The sequence below is a fragment of the Phoxinus phoxinus genome, assembly GCF_949152265.1.
Source record: "Phoxinus phoxinus genome assembly, contig: scaffold_77, whole genome shotgun sequence".
Taxonomy (NCBI): domain Eukaryota; kingdom Metazoa; phylum Chordata; class Actinopteri; order Cypriniformes; family Leuciscidae; genus Phoxinus; species Phoxinus phoxinus.
Window position 1 is genome coordinate 40859 of NW_027639403.1, and position 22924 is coordinate 63782.

General features: G+C 43.5%; 1 protein-coding gene and 1 long non-coding RNA gene across 2 annotated transcripts in view; one reads left to right on the forward strand and one right to left on the reverse strand.

Annotated features, from left to right (window-relative positions):
* Positions 1 to 3515: 3515 nt before the first annotated feature.
* On the reverse strand, positions 3516 to 5995 carry LOC306994260. Its single transcript, XR_013796647.1, has 3 exons — positions 5885 to 5995; positions 5451 to 5501; positions 3516 to 4720 (listed from the first exon to the last, which is right to left on the reverse strand). It is a non-coding gene; the product is annotated as an uncharacterized lncRNA (long non-coding RNA).
* A 3007-nt stretch (positions 5996 to 9002) lies between these two features.
* The window catches only part of LOC306994259 (cytolytic toxin-alpha-like), a 41496-nt gene continuing 27574 nt past the window's right edge, over positions 9003 to 22924 (forward strand). Inside the window, exon 1 of the mRNA XM_079639866.1 lies at positions 9003 to 9094. The gene's annotated coding sequence lies outside the window, so the exon portion shown is untranslated. The remainder of the gene's footprint in view (positions 9095 to 22924) is intronic.

Below are 22924 nucleotides of genomic sequence, written 5' to 3' on the forward strand. Positions count from 1 at the left end.
CTGGGAAGAGGAAGGAAGAGGAATTTTAGATTAGGATTTTCAAATTGTTTTTATATTTAATAAAGCCTGTCATTCTTTTTATTCCTGTCTCCTGCCTCCTCCTTTGATACGCTCCTCAGGGTGATCCTGGTCTAGGGGTGGGTGCAGTCCGGCTTGGCCCACCTCGACCTGTGACATGTGTGTGTGTGTGTGTGTGTGTGTGTGTGTGTGTGCGTGTATTGAGTTTTTTTGTCTAGGAGCTGCAGGCCTTGACCAGGGCGACCATTCTCTGTCTAGATGGTGGTGGTGTTTCTTCATTGTGTGCTGTGGTCTGTGGCGTGCACTGGGGTTCTTTAATGGTATGAGTGTGCTGTGCAGATTGTGAGATCCTTTATTATGGGAGCATCTTCCCTGTAGTTTGGCTGCAGCTCCCGGACATTTGAAGTGACTTATGTAAGCCCGTATTAAAATTGAAGTGTGATATTGTCTAATTTATGCTTTTATGTCATTATAAATAAAACTTTTGTATTTGACTGATGCCTGTGTCTCCACGTTGCTTGCCACTGGGTAGGGAACCTGTGTCAGCCTTTTGAGTTAGATTCTTTGGGTGAAATTCCCAAGGTGGCGTAGTCAGGCATTATTCCTTAGTTTGATCATCTCAAATCCATTTGCTAAATTTGCCTGGGCCACACGGGGCCTTGGTTACACATGCATTGGAACTCTAATATTAATAAGAATTCTAATTCGTATTTTCAGCTGTCACGCCAGTAATTGTATTATTTGGAAAAAGATGATGAGTCTACGATCAGCTTTAAACGGTCTAAATCCTGACTGGAATTCCTCGCAGATACCATTTCTTTCTGAAAAGAAACATACGGTAGTTGTGAGGATACTGCCTTTTCAGTATCTTTGACAGAAAAGGTTCGAGTCTGTAATTGACTAATTCAAGTTTAAATAATCTTATCAAGTTTGATAATAGCCAGCTTAAAAGTTTTTGGTATCCTAATGACAGAGATGAATTAATGATTTTAAGAAGAGGATATGACCTCTGGAAGGGTCTCTTTCAGTAGCTTAGTCAGTGTAGGGTCTAACATACTGTATGCTGTCCATTTAGATGATTTATCTGACGTCTGTGACGTGAGACAGCTAGCAGACGGTCGGTTTAGCCAGTCTGTCTGCAAGTGTCTGCTCTACAGCAGGGAGGATGTGACGTTCTCTACGCACCCACTTATTTAGGTGCGTCAAATCCACACACAGCCGTATCTTTCCTTGAGTCTTGGGCACTGGCACCATGCCTGCACACCATGGATTGGGCTTTAGAAATCACTCCGATATCCTCCATGCGTTTTAAAGCTACAATATGTAAAAAATCGCCACTAGGGGTCGCTAACCTCTTACAATAACACAGGCGTACGTTGATGACGCAAAATTCCGGCGGAATTATGGAACTTGTCGTCAAGCTGATGAATCTAATAATGTTTATGGATGAGTGAATACATTGATGTTTTTAACATGACTGTGGGATAAAGTAGGGCGCGATTGCTAATGAGAGACAGATATCAGCGCCACACGCGAGTCCCGCGGATATAAAGGAATAAGGACATTTCATTCTACCGAACTACCCACAAGTGCTGTATTAATACTCACAGGTCAGTTTATTAGACAAATTAAACTTGTGAGGTAACGCAGCGTTGTCTCACTCGCTCTACACTATCACACTAAACTGCATTTGAGTGTGTTGAAAGTTATTGAGAGTGTGATTAGTTACATTTGCTCACCTGTCTAATAAAGTTAATTCAAGAGCTCTGTCAAGTCGAAGTTAGTCGCGGACGCTAGCTATCGGCATCTCGAAAACGCCACGCCGATATTGCTCCTCGTTTTAGTTCTCGTTTTTTCCCAAAGTCTGCTTGCCATGGTCCATAATGTTTGAACGAAACAACAACAGCGTGAGCGTGCCGCTAGACGTAACTCAGTTGTCCACGTCTGTCGCCATGGTTACTGTGGCAGTACGAGCGGCCGGAAACCAGGGATAACGCGGATATTACGTCAGTGAGAGGCGGCAAGTGAACAGGGATTCCCGGGCTGCATTCAGGGCTGCGTTCCAGTCCAAAATTGTCATGCCCTTCACTTGCTAACATCCCTCTGCCTCGTTCACTCGGATGTACGTCATTGCCTTCGTTGCACGAGTGCCTCTACTGGCGGAAACTGCAATGGACTGAATTGGAACGTCCTAAGCCCTTGATCACTTGGAATCAGCTGGAGTTGATTTATTATTTACATTTCTTTTCCCTTTAAGAATTTGTTTAATGCAGCATCCAAATGTATATAGGTGTGTTTGGGCTGTTTTCAATAAAAATGAAAATAAATTAAAGGTTCTCTAAGCGATCCTGGGTGACGTCACTTCTTGTTGACGTTCAAACTATTGCCAAACAAAACGGAGGCTAGCTAGACCCTCCCTCCTCCTCCTCATCCGCGCACTAAGCCCCCAAACCCCACCCCCAAATCCTTCTTGTCGGTTATTGGCTGGAACACTGTTTGTTATGTTGTGGTGCGGGTTAGCCCAGTTTGTTTTTGTTGCTGTTTGTGGAGCCTGGGGTGTCTACAGAGACCGCGTTTTTTTAGAGTGTGTTCAGGAGACAGACAGCTAGCGGATAGTGAGGAGATATTTGCTGTATGTGACAAAAAAATGTTTGGCCTAAAAAATGCGTGACATCGCTTAGAGCACCTTTAATATATCATAGAGTGGTGACGTCACAATCGTGTTGCACTGTGGTATATGGAGCTGTCTGAAGTGTACATATGAAGTAGATTTCTGTCAAAATCGAGGGAACGAGAGTCTGTCCATATTAACTTCCCTTGTCCACTTCGTGAAGTGGAACGCACTTCAAAATGGCGGCAGGGATTCCCCCGAGGGGAAGTGCTTAGGGAAGTTCGCAAGTGCGTGTCTAAAAGTGGACTGGAACGCAGCCCAGGACGGCCCATTACTTAAAATTGGAAATTATAAATCTTTGGGAACTTTTGGGATATTGTAAGTACACAACTGCAGGAAATATATCACACTGTGTGATTTTTGGATATTTTATTACAAAAGTCTTACACATTGTACCTTTAACTCTGCTTGCACCTTATCTCTCATTGGCAGGGGCACACGGCACGGGGAAGATAGAGCATATGGGACAACAGCTAGCTCCAACTTTTGTATTGCTCTTTTTATTTGCCTAAGCCAGAGAATACTGAGAGGTGTTATAATGTCCTCCTGTTGCTCTTGTACAGTGTGGAGACACTATTAGTGTGAGGGCCTCAATTGCAGGGAGCCCTAATAAGGGTTTGGATAGTCCAGCAACTACATAAATGTTAACAACTGAACCCCTATTAAGCTGTTATCATTTTGTCTAAATATATTCTATATATACTTACTGCATTTGAAATCACACACACCTGTCAGAAAAAAAAATGACGTCTTACTGCAGATTTTTGCTGTTCAGAGTTTCTATGCATGAGGATGAATATAAAATATGACCATAAACTCCAGACATGCTGTGGATGATTATTTATTCATTTCTCTTTGAATAAATAGTTAGAACATTTATTAAAACGTCTTAATAAGACTTGCCTATTTTAAGCACATTTTAACATACATTTTTTAATCCCCTTTCAGTCATACAACATATTATAGAGCATTCAATCATCAATTTAATTACCGACAAAAGAGTAAAGCTGTTTATTCTTCATTAAATTATCAACAATATTGTAAAGAATTTCAAAGCACAAAAAGTAGCACTCAAACTAAAATAATTCATAAGGTCTGAATGCCCAAAACAACAAATGCCCCGTATCCATGTGAAACGACAACCAATAAACGTAAAATGACAAATAATACTTAAGAAATCAGCAATCAGAACTTACATGTACATATTCAACATGATCTGCGTTAGAGAATCAAGGCTTTCTGTAATATCACACTGTGAAAAATCACTTGAGCCGAGAAATTCACCACCATAAGTGAGAAAGAGACACTATTCTACTGATTATGAAACATGTACAACGCTTAATTCAACCACTAAAGCAAATACTCCGACAGAACTGACACTGCCATATCGACAAAGACAACGTGAGGATGCATTTCTGAGACCAGTGGCACAAAAATGGTTTAACTGAGCAAAGGCGATGTGTTTTCAATCTAAACGGACAGCTGATCAGGCCTGAAATAAAGTGCACTCACAAAATCCTGATATTCTACAGCACATTAACACACTTTTAACATTTATCATGCATGACAATGCCAGTGACAACACTGAGGTGAACATTAGAAAGAGAACAGCTCTACGGGTCTCGCATGCCACACACAAGTACAAACAAGGGTGTACGGTAAAGATTTCCTCATGGCGAAGTAAAGGGATAGAGAAATGCCTTCCATGAGAGAATTATCCATATTAGTGTTGTATATACTTCTATTTTCTCAAACGCAAGGCCATTGCAATGCAAGTTCCCTCTGAATTTTCCAAGAAACGGCTGATATTTGAGCTAGTATCACTACAGAAATGTTCAACCAGATTGTCACACACACACACACACACACACACACAAAACGGTAAGAAATTAAACTAGATATTATGCCACAGTATTTGTCCTGGACACATCACTTCAGGTCACCGGCATCACCCTGGATAGTCTTCTTGATACGCAGCAACATGGTGGTCTGCCACTGGTCGAGACGGGAGATCGAATCAAACTCCTTCACCTGGAGGAGGTCAGCACATGATATAGAGATCAAACTCCTGAGAAAAACATATGAGCTGCATCTGATTTTTCTACACATTTGTACAGTGATTCTGTGATGTACGTTCCAGAGCATGAACAGATCAAATGCAATGCATGTCTGACAAATGCATGAATATAAATGACGTAGGGGCTAGTTGTCACACCTTTTTCTCAATTATTTCTTAAGAAAGTCAATTTACATATAGACATGAACCTTCAAAAATAGTCTTTTCAGCAAAACTAAATCTATTATGCAAGACAGAATTACGAACACAATAGCAACAGTGTAAAATGTAACAAAAATATCAGTATGATCTAATTTTTTTTAAAGAGAGTTGAAATTAAAGTACTAAACAAAACAAGGATTTGTTTAACTGGACTTTTGACTTAAAACCTCAGAGTCCACGTGTGACAACTAGCCCCGATGTCTCTTCTATACTCTTAAAACAAAGGTTCCAAAAGTGTGTTTTCGCAGAAGAACCATTGTTGGTTCCCCAAAGAACCTTTTCTTAAAATAACCTTTTTTTTATTTTTATATTTTATATTTGAATTATCTGAAAAACCTATAAAGAACATTTTGTGCAATGGAAAGTTTCCAGAGGTTAAAGGTTCTCCATGGACCCATCAATGCCAATAAAGAACCTTTATATCCGAAAGTGTACAGTATGATCATCCAAAGCCACTGCACATTTTAGAGGATATAAACTTACGGCTTCAGTGAACGCCTCGCTGTTCTGCTCCTCATGAGCCTCCAATAGTTTCTGTGCAAGAAGACAAAACCATCAGTGCAAATACTGCAAAATATGACAACCACATTACAGCACTCAGTATACTGTACATACTGACCGATTGCCTTACACGGATTGTCCACTTATAGCCCACATTTAGCCTTTTACTTCTGGCGATTGTATTTAGGTTTCAAAATTCATAAAAGTTTTGTTCATTTGTGATCATCATGATGAACAAAACATGTAAGAATCATAAACTTTTGCTCATAGAGCTTATTCTCTGTAATAATCCAAAAGGCAATGAAAAATATTGTGTTGGGTTCCTGTCGAGGGGATGCTATCTTCTGGGATGGCCAACAAAAATGCATCATCACTGCAGCGCAATACTGCTAAATAAATGCAACAATTGAACTTACTTTCAACAGCTTACATTCTCTTGAATCAGAGAATGCAGGAAACATCCCTTCATACTTTTCAATTGCAAGCTGAAAGAAAACAAACAGAAGATTTGCATCAGATGAGCAGTTACATGTCAGGAGCAAGAAATGAATTAATAACAGCTGACTGGGAACAGAATTTTTATACAATGGCATTGGTGACTGAAAATGTTTGCTGCATGAACGCCACTAGGTGTCAGTGTAAGACAACTGCAATATCAACCGGCTTAAAGGGATAGTTGACCCAAAAATGAACATTTTGTCATCATTTACTCACCCTCGAGTTATCCCAAATCTGTATGAATTTCTTTCTTCTGCTGAACACAAAAGAAGAGCTTTTAAAGAATGTCAGTAACCAAACAGTTGATGCGCCCCATTGACTTAAAAAAAATTGGAAGTGTTGTTTGGTTAGTCATATTCTTCAAAATATCTTACTTTCTGTTCAACAGAAGAAAGAAATTTATAAATGTTTGAAACAACTCGAGGGTGAGTAAATGATGACAGAATTTTCATGTAGCCTATGGGTGAACTATCCCCAATACTACTATTGCTGAATTGAACTGGTTTCATAATTGATGAACTCTGCAACATTGACAGTTATTGAACTGAACGACACTGAACTAAATTGAGCTGAATGACACTAGTGTCTTCTGTAGAGCTGCTTTACAACTGAAATTGTTTCATAAATGATTCATTTTACAACATTAAAGGCCCGTTCACACTAAGAAGATAACTATGACAATAACTATATTAGCATCTGGATCTCCTGCGGGAGCTGGGCTCGTGTTCGGCGGGGAAACTGCTAACTTCAGACCGCCGCCCTGCGTTTCACTCATAGCCGAAATATGCTGTGACTGACTCCATAACCTGCCCATAAACAAACAGTGCACAGCTCTGAGAACATATTTTAACATCTGATGCTCTTGCATCACCAAATCACTGTAAAATGTAGTCTACCGTGATATTGCCGGAACTTGAATGGTGCAAAAGAAGTTTAAAATGTATAAGAACTAAGTATAATAATATGCTTTTTACTTTTTAAGTACTTTAAAAAGTAATTACCGTTGTACTTTTACTAGGTAATTTTGAAAATGGCCTAATAATAATTTTACTGGAGTAGCCTAATATTTTATTGGGGTATCTGTACTTTTACTCAAGCACTTGATTTGTGTACTTCATCCACCACTCCACTGCTAAAAAAAAAACCTGGATTATTGTAGTGACTACCGTGTATGACTGTTCATTAGTTACTTAATTTTTCTTGAACCTTAATTAATAGATAATTAATGGTAGTTCTTCAGGAGGTATGACAGAATTCATTAGTTATTGATTAACTGTTACTTAACACAATCATAAAATTCTATTAAATACTGATTATTTACCACATCTTCCTTAGTAGTTAACATTAGTGAATAAATAGTTAATGAAGAATTACCTACTAGTTCTTCAATAATTCCTTATTAGTTATGCAGTAAAGATACAGTATTCTAAAGTGTTACCGGAAAATCAAGTCTTACACAGACCACATTGCTAGAACTGCCCGGTCCTCCATATTTGCCTCATACAACATTAGGAGGATCAGACCCTTCCTATCGGAGCATGCATAACAACTCCTTGTCCAAGCTCTTGTTCTATCCAGACTGGACTTTTGTAATGCTCTCTTGGCAGACCTTCTAGCATCAACTGTCAAACCTCTGCAACGGATCCAGAATACTGAAGCAAGAGTGGTCATTAATGAGCTGAAATGAGCGCACGTCACTCCTCTCCTGATGAAATTGCACTGTTTGTCAATAGCCGCTCACATCAAATTCAAGGGACTAATGCTTGCCTACAGAACAACCACTGTCTCTTTACCCCTATACCTACCCTCCAAATCTTGTGTTCTGCAAATGATGGCGCCTTGTGGTGGCATCTCAAAAAGGCACGAAATCTCTTTCACAGACCTTGCTGGTGGAATATGACTGCCTAACTCAACCAGGGGAGATGAGTCTTTAGTCAACGGCTGAAGACCCATTTGACCCATTAACACGAACACTTACCATTCTCTCTGTTCTCCTCATTTGTAAGTTGCTTTGGATAAATGATTAAATGTAATGTAAATGTGAAAATAAAGCAAAGATTTTATGGGTTTCATTACTGGAAAAAACACCCTAGGGGAATTTAGATATCGACTATGAAAAATTATAACAATGAGTTTGTAAATGAGTGGCCTTTCCTACACACACTGATTAACAGTTTATTAGTTCAATTTTGACTATGAAAAAGGCTAACAATGAGTTTGTAAATTAGTAGCCTTTCCTACAATGAACAGCGTATTAGTGATTTAGCTCTGTATTTGCTTCCATTTATCTTCCAAAGATAAAGCTTATACCACATAACCAGATGTACAGTATTACATGAGAATGGGCAATAAAATATTTCTGGTGAATTTCTGTAGAATTTCTTTCCCCAGTTAAACATTTACTAAAAAATGTTAATATAAGTATCACCCAGAGGGCTTCAGAAGACAACATCTCTTTACATACCGAAGACACACAGAAACTCCAGGTGAGTCAAGACTTTATGAACATGTAAATAGTCACCAAAAGATTATTAGATGTTTAGACCTCAACAACTATATTGCAGTACAGATTCAAAAATCATTATAATAATCAAATGAGTATTCCGCAGAAGAAGATACAATAGAATTTAAATTTTACCTAAAACCTAAAATTTAACCTAAAATTCTCAGGACAGCAGCATGTGTCCAAAGTTTAATCTTAACCGTTCTATTTCATCAGATACAATCTGTAAACAGGGCTTTAAGTGTAAAATACAGAACTTGTCCTTTAAAAAAACACTGAATTATATCACCTACATATTTCTAAGGGATTTTAAATCATTTTGAGAACTAATAAAATTAATACAGTTAAATTGTATCTTTAAAAAAAAATAATGAAACTAAATGTATAAAAGTTCAATGTTGTATGTGTACCTGCTAACCTGTGTGTTACCTGACTTAAATTAAAATACAATAAAACTTTCCTTAAGAATTTTAGAATAATAAAGGTGACAATTTATAAATATTTTCTTTTTTCATTACTTTTATTTAGTAGAGCCATGGAATCAGAGCCAATCAAAGTTGCAGCCCTAGGAGGATCTCATTGTTGTCCTGGTATGTATGACTGCTGCAAGGATTCCTTCATTGCTGTATACTTTAATGGTTTTTAGTCCCCTTTTCACCCAATTGCAAATGTACAGTACTTGAGTGGCAGCATTAGAGATACATGATGTGTTGTGGGCAGTGCTCTGATACAGTATAGCACAGCTGTGCCTCCTGCAACCTGAGTTCAAGGTGATTGTTGTTGTTGTTGTTGCTTGACAAAATGGCACTTAAGTGAACTAATCTACAATAAATAAAGTGTGAACTTTTTTGTTAACTCTGAAACTAAAAAACCTCCATGATCACTATTACCCTTAAAAGATTGCTTCTGATGGTTTAAAATACCTTGGGGTCTTTTATTAATGTAAAAAGAAAAAGCTTACAATACTTTATTTGCAAGCTTTTTTCAATCGCTTGTGGATAAATCCAAGTTGTGTAAGTTGGCCTCTCTGCCTTTAATACTTGTAGGTCACATTATCTCGGTTAAAATGGTTATTTTGCCTAAATGTCTTTACCTCTTTCAACACATACCGACTTTCATTAGTAAATCTTTCTTTACTGGCTTTGACAGTCTTTTGCGCTCTTTTCTATGAGGGAATATAGAAACTTCCCAACTTCCATCCATATTACTGTGCCTGCGATATCAATAGACATCTCTTTTGGAAGAGGGATAACAATTGTCCAGGATGTAGCAATTTGTTGCAAAAATCTCAAGCTTCATTATGTAATGAAATTTTCATCCATTCATGTCCATCTGTAATAATTACTTAACATCTGTCAAAGCTCAACAATTATCTTTCTTTATTTAGCAATGCACAGTGAATGGAACAAACGGCTCTCTCTCTCTCTCTCTCTATCTCTCTCTCTCTCTCTCTCTCTCTCTCTCTCTCTCTCTCTCTCTCTCTCTCTCTCTCTCTCTCTCTCTCTCTCTCTCTCTCTCTCTCTCTCTCAGAACCAGAGATTGTGGGTGGGGACGGAGGTTGTCAATTCTCCTTTAAAACCTTTTCCCCCAACACTACAAAGATCATCATAACTTACGGCGAGGTGTGTGAAGATTGTTTTCTAATTTATCTTCTTTGATTCCTACTATTTGAATCACATTGTTATTATTTAGGTCATTGATTCACATTAAATACATTTGTGCTTTTTAGAGGGCTCTGAACACAATCCAGATTTCCAACAAGGAGCACATGGTGAAAGTTGGTTATTCTAAAGGACCTAAAGAAACAACATTTACCCTTGACGAAACTGATAGAATTCATTCTGCAATACTGTGGCCAAATCGTGATCACACCAGATGTGGGGGTCTGGAATTTGTGGTTGTCAAAAACGGTGGTGACAGTCGAGAGACGATGTCTGTTAAGTGTGATCACCTGGGTAATCCTGTAAAGATTGATGTGGAGACTGGAAAGTTTTGCGGCATTTTGGGAAGAAGCAGAGCTGAGATTGATGCTCTGGGTCTCTACTTCATTTAGCCTCAGGTATACACATCTGTTGCTGACAGTATCAAATATCTGGACATCTAAAATAATTACATCTAAACAGCAATATATACTCATATATCAGGGGTATTATTGCATATGATTGTTATGATTAAAGTATCAAATTTGAATCAGTCAGTTTAATATTTTCAAGTGTCAATCAGACAATAACAATATATTTTTTAGGTAAATTACCATAATAAACAAATAAATGACAAGTTAAAAGAATCAAATTTATGAGTCAGTTAATAAATAGTGATTGTATTTGAAGATATTCTGGTAGATTAATCTTATTCTATCATTTATGTCCATCTATATACGTATGTCTGTTCTGTATCATCTGTACCTTGTGGTTGTGGGAGTTCAAAATATCTTGATGTACTTGTTTAATTACAACAAAGAGTTTAACCTGATTTGGTCTAACAAGCCTTTCATGCTGTTTTTTTGTTGTTGTTGTTGTTGTTTTTTGTGAAGATTATTTCATGCTTTTTTTTATTTTAGCTGCAAGTTGTTGCTCACAAATGTTCATTTTTATGTTCAGACGGGGAAATTATTTTTTGCAGGGTTTATAATGGTGAGGGAGAAAGTGCTGGGTTCACACTTTTAATTTGTTAATGAAAACTATGACAAAAAAAATGTTCGTCAACAAGCTTTGTCCCATGATTGAAGCCCTGTTCCCACCACCAGCGACATGATCCCATTCGTTGATTGATTTAACTGTAACCACATACATGGATATAATAAAATGATGCATTGAAAAGAAACTGACGGCAGTCTTAGTGAGTTTGATTCATTGATTGTTTGTGTGTTGTTAATTATGATGCAGTGATCAGTTTAGCACTTCTGCAGTTCAAATTACAGTTTGCCCTGCATTATGTTTATGATTATTAGGGACAATAGTTTTTTGTATTTGTCGAATTCGGATGGCATTTTGGTAATTTTTGGCAAAAGTTTAATTAACTGATTGATTGATCGTTAATCTGGTTAATGATTTAATGGCAAATTAAGTCAAATTAAAATGAGACCTTAGTTTTACTGGCAATAAATATAATTTGTGATTGGGTCAAAGACGAAAATGGGGGTTCAAGGATCACCAAAATTAAATTTTAATACAGCTTTTTTAAATATCCCCACTACATTGGAATGTGTTGTGTTTAATTTTATATTTTCCTGAGCAAAAAATTATGATTATCATACATTTTAAACATGATTTACAAAAGACACCAACTAATAATATCATTCAGTGTAACAATAGTTTATACCAAAAAAAATATTGTCAGACATATTTAAAACAAGAATAATCTGAAGACATATTATAATCAGACTCCATTTAAAGATCACAGTGCAGCCCCCAAATACAAATTAAGGATAATTTTTAAATCTTTATACTTTTTTGGGGGTTTACCCATTTGTCAGCAATACGTTTTAGTTAGGAAGTGAAAATCATTTCAAATTTAATAAAAGTTAAACAAATGAATAATACAATCTTAATAATATTTTTTTAAATAATATATATTTTTTAACGTTTAAAAATTCTTCAATTATTATTTTAAATATGACTTATTTTTCCATGCATTGGAACTCTAATATTAATAAGAATTCTAATTCGTATTTTCAGCCAGTAATTGTATTATTTGGAAAAAGATGACGAGTCTACGATCAGCTTTAAACGGTCTAAATCCTGACTGGAATTCCTCGCAGATACCATTTCTTTCTGAAAAGAAACATATAGTAGTTGTGAGGATACTGCCTTTTCAGTATCTTTGACAGAAAAGGTTCGACTCTGTAATTGACTAATTCAAGTTTAAATAATCTTATCAAGTTTGATAATAGCCAGCTTAAAAGTTTTTGGTATCCTAATGACAGAGATGAATTAATGATTTTAAGAAGAGGATATGACCTCTGGAAGGGTCTCAGTAGCTAAGTCAGTATAGGGTCTAACATACTGTATATGTTGTCCATTTAGATGATTTATCTGACGTCTGTGACGTGAGACAGCTAGCAGACGGTCAGTTTAACCAGTCTGCAAGTGTCTCCTCTACAGCAGGGAGGATGTGACGTTCTCTACGCATCCACTTATTTAGGTGCGTCAAATCCACACACAGGCGTATCTTTCCTTGAGTCTTGAGCACTGGCACCATGCCTGCACACCATGGAGTCACTTTAGAAATCACTCCCATATCCTCCATGCGTTTTAAAGCTACAATATGTTTAAAAATCGCCACTAGGGGTCGCTAACCTCAACCAATAACGTCTCGGTTACGGATGTAACCCTCGTTCCCTGAGTAGGGAACGGAGACGTTACGTCGAAATGACGACGAATGGGGTTCGCTTAGAAGCCTATCCTCTTCGAATATTAATAAAACGAGCCAATGGCAAGCAAATGCCATGGGTCTGCTGAATTTGCATAGCGTAACTCCGCCCCACAGTGTGGGTATATAAGGAAGTGAGCCGGCAACATGCAGATATGTTTCTTCGCTGAAGGAGCCAAGCTGAACTCAGGCTGTTCCAGCGGTACAGCGGAAGTGGCAGGAAGACGTAACGTCTCCGTTCCCTACTCAGGGAACGAGGGTTACATCCGTAACCGAGACGTTCCCTTTCGTAGTCACTTCGAGTTACGTCGAAATGACGACGAATGGGGTTCCCAGTCCAATCACGCCACCTCGGCTGTCTTCCAGTGCCCTGCGTAAGTCTGAGCTCCCTGTCGTGAGACTAGCACGGACGAAGGACTCCTACTTAACACAGGAATACCAAGGTACACTGGGAAGCATATCACAGTGGAATATGCAATCAGTGCCCGCCCGAAGGGGGGGGACTTAAGAAAACACATATGACCCGGAGGGGGGTGCATACGGATAACACTGGGGTGTCCAGCCCGTAGGGTGGAGTATTTCAACCCCAGGGGTGGCAGACTGGCTTGCCAAGGGAAAGACACATGCTCGAAGGAGGCTTACAGTGGAAATACACACGTGGGGGTCGCCCAGCGGGGGAACCATGCACATGGTGGCACCTAGCCAACGCGAAAGCTGCCGGAGGCATAACTCTGGCGTTGACGTCAACAGCGCTGGAGGAACTCAGGGCTTATCAGGCTCACCTGAGGAGAATATCGCACGTATCCAGTCCGTGGAGTGGAATGGCGAGCAAGCGAAGACACCTGAGCGGGTCCTAGCACCGGCTGGTTGAAGCGAGTACTCGGGAGGACACTGGCTCCACTCGGAGATTGTAGAATCTGGCGAATGTGTTGGGTGTCGCCCAGCCTGCAGCTCTGCAGATGTCTGTTAGCGAGGCGCCATGCGCTAGAGCCCAAGAGGAGGCCACACTCCGGGTGGAGTGGGCCGTCACACCAAGGGGGCACGGTCGACCTTGCTGCTGGTAAGCCAAAGCAATGGCGTCCACTATCCAGTGAGACAACCTTTGCTTGGAGAGAGCCCTTCCCTTCAGCTTCCCACCATAACAGACAAAGAGCTGGTCTGAGGTCCTGAAACATTGCGTTCTGTCTACGTAAGCACGGAGGGCGCGTACTGGACAGAGCAATGCCAAGGCTGGGTCTGCCTCCTCCAGGGGCAGCGCTTGCAGGTTCACCACCTGGTCCCGGAAGGGAGTGGTGGGAACCTTGGGCACATATCCAGGCCGGGGTCTCAGGATCACGTGAGAAAAGGCCGGCCCGAATTCCAGGCACGCTTCGTCTACAGAAAATGCGTGCAGGTCCCCTACCCTCTTGATGGAGGCCAGAGCAACCAGGAGCGCTGTCTTAATTGACAGGAACTTAAGCTCCACTGATTGCAGAGGCTCAAAGGGAGCACTCTGCAGGGCAGTTAGTACCACTGAGAGGTCCCAAGAGGGAACGAGAGGAGGGCGAGGAGGCTGTAGTCTCCTCGCTCCTCTCAGGAACCTGATGACCAGGTCGTGCTTTCCCACGGACTTACCATCAACTGCGTCGTGATGTGCGGCGATAGCGGCAACATATACTTTCAGGGTGGAGGGAGACAGCCTTCGCTCCAACCCATCCTGCAGGAAGGAAAGCACGACACTGATCGGGCATGATCTGGGGTCTTCTGAGTGAGAAGAGCACCAAGAGACGAAGAGGTTCCACTTCAACGCGTAGGCATGTCTAGTGGACGACGCTCTAGCGGAAGTGATGGTAGCCACCACCGCTGGTGGTAGGGTACTCAAACCTGCCTCGTCCCGTCCAGGAGCCACACGTGGAGGTTCCAGAGATCGGGACGAGGGTGCCAAAGGGTGCCCCGTCCCTGAGAAAGGAGGTCCTTCCTCAGAGGAATTGGCCAGGGAGGTGCTGTCGCGAGGAGTACAAGTTCGGAGAACCAGGTTCGGGTGGGCCAGTGCGGCGCAACCAATATGACCTGCTCCTCGTCCTCCCTGATCTTGCACAGGGTCTGTGCAAGAAGGCTCACTGGGGGAAACGCATATTTGCGGAGGCCCCGGGGCCAGCTGTGCGCCAGAGCGTCCGTGCCGAGCGTGCCCTCGGTCAGGGAGTAAAACTGGGCGCAGTGGGACGAGTCGTGGGAGGCAAACAGGTCTACCTGTGCGTCCCCGAACTGATCCCAAATCAGCTGGACCGCCTGGGGATGGAGTCTCCATTCTCCAGGAAGAGGCTGAAGCCGTGAGAGCTCGTCGGCTGCACAGTTCAGGTCTCCCGGAATATAAATGGCTCGAAGCGACCTCAGATGCTTCTGACTCCATAAGAGGAGGTGGCGGGCGAGTTGCGACATACGGCGGGAGCGTAGACCACCTTGTCGGTTGATGTACGCTACTGTCGCGGTCTTGTCTGATCGGACTAGTACGTGCTGGTTCTTGAGCAGCGCCCGGAAGCGGTGCAGAGCGAGACGTACTGCCAGCAACTCGAGGCAATTGACATGCCATAGGCGGTGGGGTCCTGTCCAGGAGCCCGCGGCAGCATGTCCATTGCACATGGCACCCCAGCCCGTGGAGGAGGCATCCGTTGACACAACAACATGCCTGGAAACTCGTTCTAAGGGCACTCCGGCCCGTAGAAAGCTGAGGTTCGTCCACGGGGAGAAGGTCTGACGGCAGGTCGGAGTAACTGGTACTCGGAGCTTGCCCTGGTGCCATGCCCACCTCGGGACTCGATCGTGAAGCCAGTGCTGAAGCGGTCTCATATGAAGCAATCCGAGCGGCGTTACCGCGGCTGCAGATGCCATATGCCCCAGGAGCCTCTGAAAAAGTTTCAGTGGAACCGCACTCTTGCTCTGGATTTGTCTCAGGCAAGTCAGCAGTGACTGCGCGCGCTCGCTCGTAAGCTGCGCGCACATGGCGACCGAGTCGATTTCCATACCGAGAAAAGAGATCCTCTGCACGGGGCAAAGTTTGCTCTTCTCCCAGTTGACCCGAAGGCCCAGACGGACTAGGTGCCGGAGCACTAGGTCCCTGTGTTCGCAAACCTGGTCCCGAGAGTGAGCTAGGATTAGCCAGTCGTCGAGATAATTCAGGATGCGAACCCCGTGTTGCCGTAGCGGCACAAGGGCTGCCTCGACGACCTTCGTGAAGACGCGAGGAGACAGGGCCAGCCCGAATGGGAGGACCGCGTACTGGTATGCCTGCCCCTCGAAAGCAAACCGTAGAAACGGCCTGTGTCGAGGAAGAATGGAGACATGAAAGTAGGCGTCCTTCAGGTCGATCGCTGCAAACCAATCCTGTGGCTGCACACATTCGAAAATGCGCTTGGCCGTGAGCATCTTGAACGGAAGCCTGTGAAGGGAACGGTTCAAGACGCGCAGATCCAGGATTGGTCGTAACCCACCGGTTTTCTTGGGGACAATGAAGTAGGGGCTGTAGAAGCCGGACCTCATTGCGGCTGGAGGGACAGTCTCGATCGCACCCTTCGCCAGCAGGGTGGCGACCTCCGCTCTCATGACAGGGGCATTGCCACCGACCATAGTGAAGCGGACTCCCCTGAAGCGGGGAGGAGACCGCGCGAACTGAATCGCATAGCCGAGCCTGATGGTCCGCGCGAGCCAGCGGGACAGGTTGGGAAGCTCTAACCAGGCTCCCAAGGACTGTGCCAGCGGGGTCATGCGGACGACAGACGTCCCCGCGGGGGTGCAGCGAAGCGGAATGACCGGCCCGGACGTGGGTGGCATAGCGGCCCGGTGTGGGGGCACGGTCATTAGCCGCGTCCTGCCAGAGGGAGCCAGGGAAGGACCAGCGTTCCACGGGGGCGTGCTCTGGCAGGGGTCTGGCGACAGAAGGGGATGAGAGCGGCGGGGCCCGTGGGCGGCGCGCACTGTCATTCCCTTCTGGGGGCTCAGAGATGGGGATATCAGTTCTTTCTTTAACCACATTAGGGTGCTGCCCACCCGTGGGTGAGCAGCGGGGAGTGGAGAACAAAGGATTCTCCCCCGGCCCTCCACCGGGGGAAGGAGTGGTCCTGCTACCATCTCCTGAGAAGAACTGATGGCCATCTCTGAGCAGCCCGTCTCAGGAGCGCCGCTTGGCCTGGCGTTTAGCGGGGCGCGGGGCTGGAGAGGGCTGGGGCGCCTGCCTGCGGCGTCCTCCACGACGCGGCCCGGGTGAAGGCTGCTGCTGGGGCCGTGCGGGAGGGGCGGGAGCCGCGGGAGGGCGCCCTCGGCGGCGAGCAGGCTGAGGCGTCTGAACCGACGGCTGGGTGGAGGCAGCAGCGGGCCGTCGGGGCAGAACATGACGAATAGCCTCAGTCTGCTTCTGGGCGGTTGAAAACTGTTGGGCAAAATCTTCAACCGCTCCGCCGAAGAGGCCAGCCTGGGATATGGGGGCGTCAAGCAGACGAGTCCGCTCAGCGTCCCTCATATCGGCCAGGTTGAGCCAGAGGTGTCTCTCCTGGACCACACTAGTGGACATCACCTGGCCCAGGGAGCGTGCGGTCACTTTCGTCGCCCGGAGAGCGAGGTCAGTGGCGGCACGCAGCTCATAGAAGAGCCCTGGGTCAGTCCTCCCCTCGTGCATGTCCCTGAGCATCTGGGCCTGGTAGACCTGCAGAGTGGCCATGGCATGCAATGAGGCGGCTGCCTGCCCCGCAGCTCTATAGGTCTTCGCCACCAGGGTCGACGAAAACCTACAGGCCTTGGAGGGGTGCTTAGGATCACCACGGGAAGAAGCACTCTGTGGACACAGTTGCATCGCAACAGAGCGTTCAACCATAGGCACCCCAGTGTACCCGTAAACAGCCGCCTGATCGAGAGGAGGAAAGGCGGAGGAGGTCGCCGAGCGATCACGGGAAGACAAGGGTGTCTTCCAGGACCTCGAGACCTCCTCATGCACATCCGGGAAGAAAGGCATTGGGGTTGGACGCCGACGTGAATCGGCGGCCGCGCCCAAAAACCAATCGTCCAGACGCGAGCGCTCGGGGCAGGGTGGCGGATTGCACTCTAACCCGATGCTCGCGGCTGCCCGGGAAAGCATGGCCGTCAGCTCGGGATCAGGATCGGGCAATGCTGACGCGCCCGGAGGCGGCAGCACAGCCGACCCCTCATCTCCCGAGGACTCCTGCCCACCTTGTGATGCTGTGATCGACATAGCATCGTCATTAGGAGCGCCAGACGGCGCACTCGGTCCGCCGCCGACCGTTGGCCGGGACTGATCGAGCGCATCATCTGGTCGGCTCGCGGGTTGCGGCACTTGAGAGGGGGATGTGGCCCGAGGACGAATCGTCGGTTGTTGTTGCCACACCGTCACCCTCAGGTCACCCTGGCCACCAGCCGAAGTACCAGCTCTATTACTAGAGGGGGTAGATCGGGGTGTGGATGAGGGGACTCTCACTCTTTCGAGATCACTGAGTCTCGACCGTAGTGTCGCGATGGTCATGTTTCCGCAATGAAAACATGAGTCATCCACAAGCGCTGCTTTGGCGTGCTCTAAGCCCAAACACGCAAAACAGCGATTGTGCCCATCTAAATCAGACAGCCAGTGACCACAACCAGAAGGGCACGGGCGATGCATCTTTAAAAAGACGTGCCACGCGCTTTGCTCTTTTAGAGAGAAGGAGAAATCCCCGCAGATGCTGAAGCGACCAGGGAGAGAACACACACACACTGGCAGATCACTGCTCAGATCGCAGGGAATGTGCACTCGCTGGAACTCGCTGTCACACCAACACCTGGAGGGAAGCTCGTCTCGAAGAGGAATAGAGATGATACTCAGGATGGCTTGTGGAGTGAAGGATAAACTTGGCTCCGAAAGCGAAAACATATCTGCATGTTGCCGGCTCACTTCCTTATATACCCACACTGTGGGGCGGAGTTACGCTATGCAAATTCAGCAGACCCATGGCATTTGCTTGCCATTGGCTCGTTTTATTAATATTCGAAGAGGATAGGCTTCTAAGCGAACCCCATTCGTCGTCATTTCGACGTAACTCGAAGTGACTACGAAAGGGAACAAAGGCGTACATTGATGACGCAAAATTCCGGCGGAATTATGGAACTTGTCGTCAAGCTGATGGATCTAATAATGTTTATGGATGAGTGAATACATTGATGTTTTTAACATGACTGTGGGATAAAGTAGGGCGCGATTGCTAATGAGAGACAGATATCAGCGCCACACGCGAGTCCCGCGGATATAAAGGAATAAGGACATTTCATTCTACCGAACTACCCACAAGTGCTGTATTAATACTCACAGGTCAGTTTATTAGACGAATAAAACTTGTGAGGTAACGCAGCGCTGTCTCACTCGCTCTACACTATCACACTAAACTGCATCTGAGTGTGTTAAAGTTATAATGTTATTCTGTGTGTTAGTTTGTCTGTATGAGACATTTCATTCTACCGAACGCAAGTGCTGTATTAATACTCACAGGTCAGTTTATTAGACGAATAAAACTTGTGAGGTAACGCAGCGCTGTGTCCAGTGCCGTCGCAGGTGGGGTGCGAGGCCCTGTGCGAACTTGAAATGCGAGGCCCTGCTCTTTGATGTGGATGCTCAATTGCGCATGAATAACAGTCACGCGTAGCTGTTCTAGTTCTATTGCACGAATAATCTCGCTGCAATACGTTTTTATCAAGTAGAATAATACATAATCATGCACATAGTCTGAGGCGCCGCAATAGGTCAGGCAATTCCCTGGGGCACCGCATTGTAAGGCCCCCAAGGGCTGATCATTTAAACAATCAGAAATGTTAATATAAAGACGCAGAAAAATCTCTGCATCCCCCTCAGTGGGGCCGCTCTCTCGTTACACTCGTTATGCGTTTAACTTTTTCAAACTGGTGCAGCGCTGACTCGCGGTAGCTAGAAAATGCATGATTTGATTTGTTAAACATGAAAAGGACTTATCCGTCCAGCTCGCTCTAACTTTAACCTAGATACATGTTCGCTATTATAGGTGCATATCCAAGTGTTTGCGGAGTGTGGAGTGCGCACTGTATGACAGACGTCGGCGCGAACACTTTCATTTTCCTATCAACAGTGGAAACAACTTTAAATACTCAATCTATTCTGGTCATACATAAAAGAATAATGCATCAGTCGCAAACTCACAATAACAACGTTGACCTTTTGTAAAATAAAACAAACAAGGCGCGCTTTCATTGTCTCCGTGGCGTGAACTGGAGCGCGTCTCAAAAATGAACTGAAATACAGTGTATAGCCTCAAGAACATGATGAATATTTCTATATAAATCTCGAAATTTCCACTTTTAAACGAAAAAAAATTAATCGAAAACAAATACCGACTGATTAGGCTGTAATAATAATCCGTATGAAAGGTGCATTTCTCTCTAAAGACGCATCCACTTACAGCGGAGATGGATGTGTTTGCAGCCGACACTGATTTAGAAATATTTTTTATTTTTATTAATAAACAATAAAAATGCCTCGTTATTTTTTCAGACATATTATCATTAGCCTGCTTTGGCCGGTGCTTTGCGGCAAGATTTATGCACTTGAGCGCGGAATAGGCTATATTCCTCCATACACTCAGTATTTAAGCAGAAATTAATATAAACGTGAGATTAGTCAACTAATTGCTTAAATGAATGACTAGGCTACTAGTCGACTACAAAAATATTTAGTCTATGGCAATTCTAATCAATGCATTTAGGCTAGTTGACATTTATTTAATTAGTAATAGTATCCAGCTCTTTACGTTAAATTAGTTGAGTTAACAATTAGTTAATGAACTAATAAAATAATAAAACAAAGATTAAATTAAGATGCTAACTACATATTTCTATATAGCATTGCTTGTTCCACCACATAAGACAGTTTTTAAGTTGACAATCCGTTACACATTTGAAGATTTACTGTATCTTGAAGATTGTTGTATTGTATTTTATCTTCTGTTATAAAGATGAAGATTGACATTTCCTTTTCTCAGAACTTGATTCGTGCTTCCGAAATCGGTCGCGTTCTCTTGCAGCTGACATGTTGGCTTTCCCTCGCTTTAGCTTTCCCGCTCTCCTGTCTTCAGTGAGGACGCATTACGTACATAGCGACAATGAAAAACCCGCTTAATTTGTTGGATTTTTTTTTATGTGAACTTGACAGAAAAAAAAAAAAAAAAAAAGCAGGATTGCGAGGCCCTCAGTGGCGCGAGGCCCTGTGCGGTTGCACAGTTCGCACAGTCTATGCGACGGCTCTGGCTGTGTCACTCGCTCTACACTATCACACTAAACTGCATTTGAGTGTGTTGAAAGTTATTGCGAGTGTGATTAGTTTTATGTTACATTTGCTCACCTGTCTAATAAAGTTAATTCAAGAGCTCTGTCAAGTCGAAGTTAGTCGCGGACGCTAGCTCTCGGCATCTCGAAAACGCCACGCCAATATTGATCCTCGTTTTAGTTCTCCTTTTGTCCCAAAGTCTGCTTGCCATGGTCCATAATGTTTGAACGAAACAACAACAGCGTGAGCTAGACGTAACGCAGTTGTCCACGTCTGTCGCCATGGTTACAGTGGCAGTACGAGCGGCTAGAAACCAGGGATAACGCGGATATTACGTCAGTCACAGGCGACAAGTGAACAGGGATTCCCGGGCTGCATTCAGGGTTGCGTTCCAGTCCAAAAATGTCATGCCCTTCACTTGCTAACTTCCCTCTGCCTCGTTCACTCGGATGTACGTCATTGCCTACGTTGCACGAGTGCCACTACTGGCAGAAACTGCAATGGACTGAACTGGAACGTCCTAAGCCCTTGATCAATTGGAATCAGCTGGAGTTAATTTATTATTTACATTTCTTTTCCCTTTAAGAATTTGTTTAATGCAGCATCCAAATGTATATAGGTGTGTTTGGGCTGTTTTCAATAAAAATAAAAATAAATTAATATATCATAGAGTGGTGACGTCACAATCGTGTTGCATTGTGGTATATGGAGCTGTCTGAAGTGTACATATGAAGTAGATTTCTGTCAAAATCGAGGGAACGAGAGTCTGTTCATTTAAACTTCCCTCGTCCACTTCGCGAAGTGGAACGCACTTCAAAATGGCGGCAGGGATTCCCCCGAGGGGAAGTGCTTAGGGAAGTTCGCAAGTGCGTGTCTAAAAGTGGACTGGAACGCAGCCCGGGACGGCCCATTACTTAAAATTGGAAATTAAAAATCTTTGGGAACTTTTGGGATATTGTAAGTACACAACTGCAGGAAATATATCACACTGTGTGATTTTTGGATATTTTATTACAAAAGTCTTACACATTGTACCTTTAACTCTGCTTGCACCTTATCTCTCATTGGCAGGGGCACACGGCACGGAGAAGATAGAGCATATGGGACAACAGCTAGCTCCAACTTTTGTATTGCTCTTTTTATTTGCCTAAGCCAGAGAATACTGAGAGGTGTTCTGCTATAATGTCCTCCTGTTGCTCTTGTACAGTGTGGAGACACTATTAGTGTGTGAGGGCATCAATTGCAGGGAGCCCTAATAAGGGTTTGGATAGTCCAGCAACTAGATAAATGTTAACAACTGAACCCCTATTAAGCTGTTATCATTTTGTCTAAATATATTCTATATATACTTACTGCATTTGAAATCACATACACCTGTCAGAAAAAAAATTACGTCTTACTGCAGATTTTTGCTGTTCAGAGTTTCCATGCATGAGGATGAATATAAAATATGACCATAAACTCCAGACATGCTGTGGATGATTATTTATTCATTTCTCTTTGAATAAATAGTTAGAACATTTATTAAAACGTCTTAATAAGACTTGCCTATTTTAAGCACATTTTAACATACATTTTTTAATCCCCTTTCAGTCATACAACATATTAGATAGAGCATTCAATCATCAATTTAATTACAGACACAAAGAGTAAAGCTGTTTATTCTTCATTAAATTATCAACAATATTGTAAAGAATTTCAAAGCACAAAAAGTAGCACTCAAAGTAAAATAATTCATAAGGTCTGAATGCCCAAAACAACAAATGCCCCGTATCCATG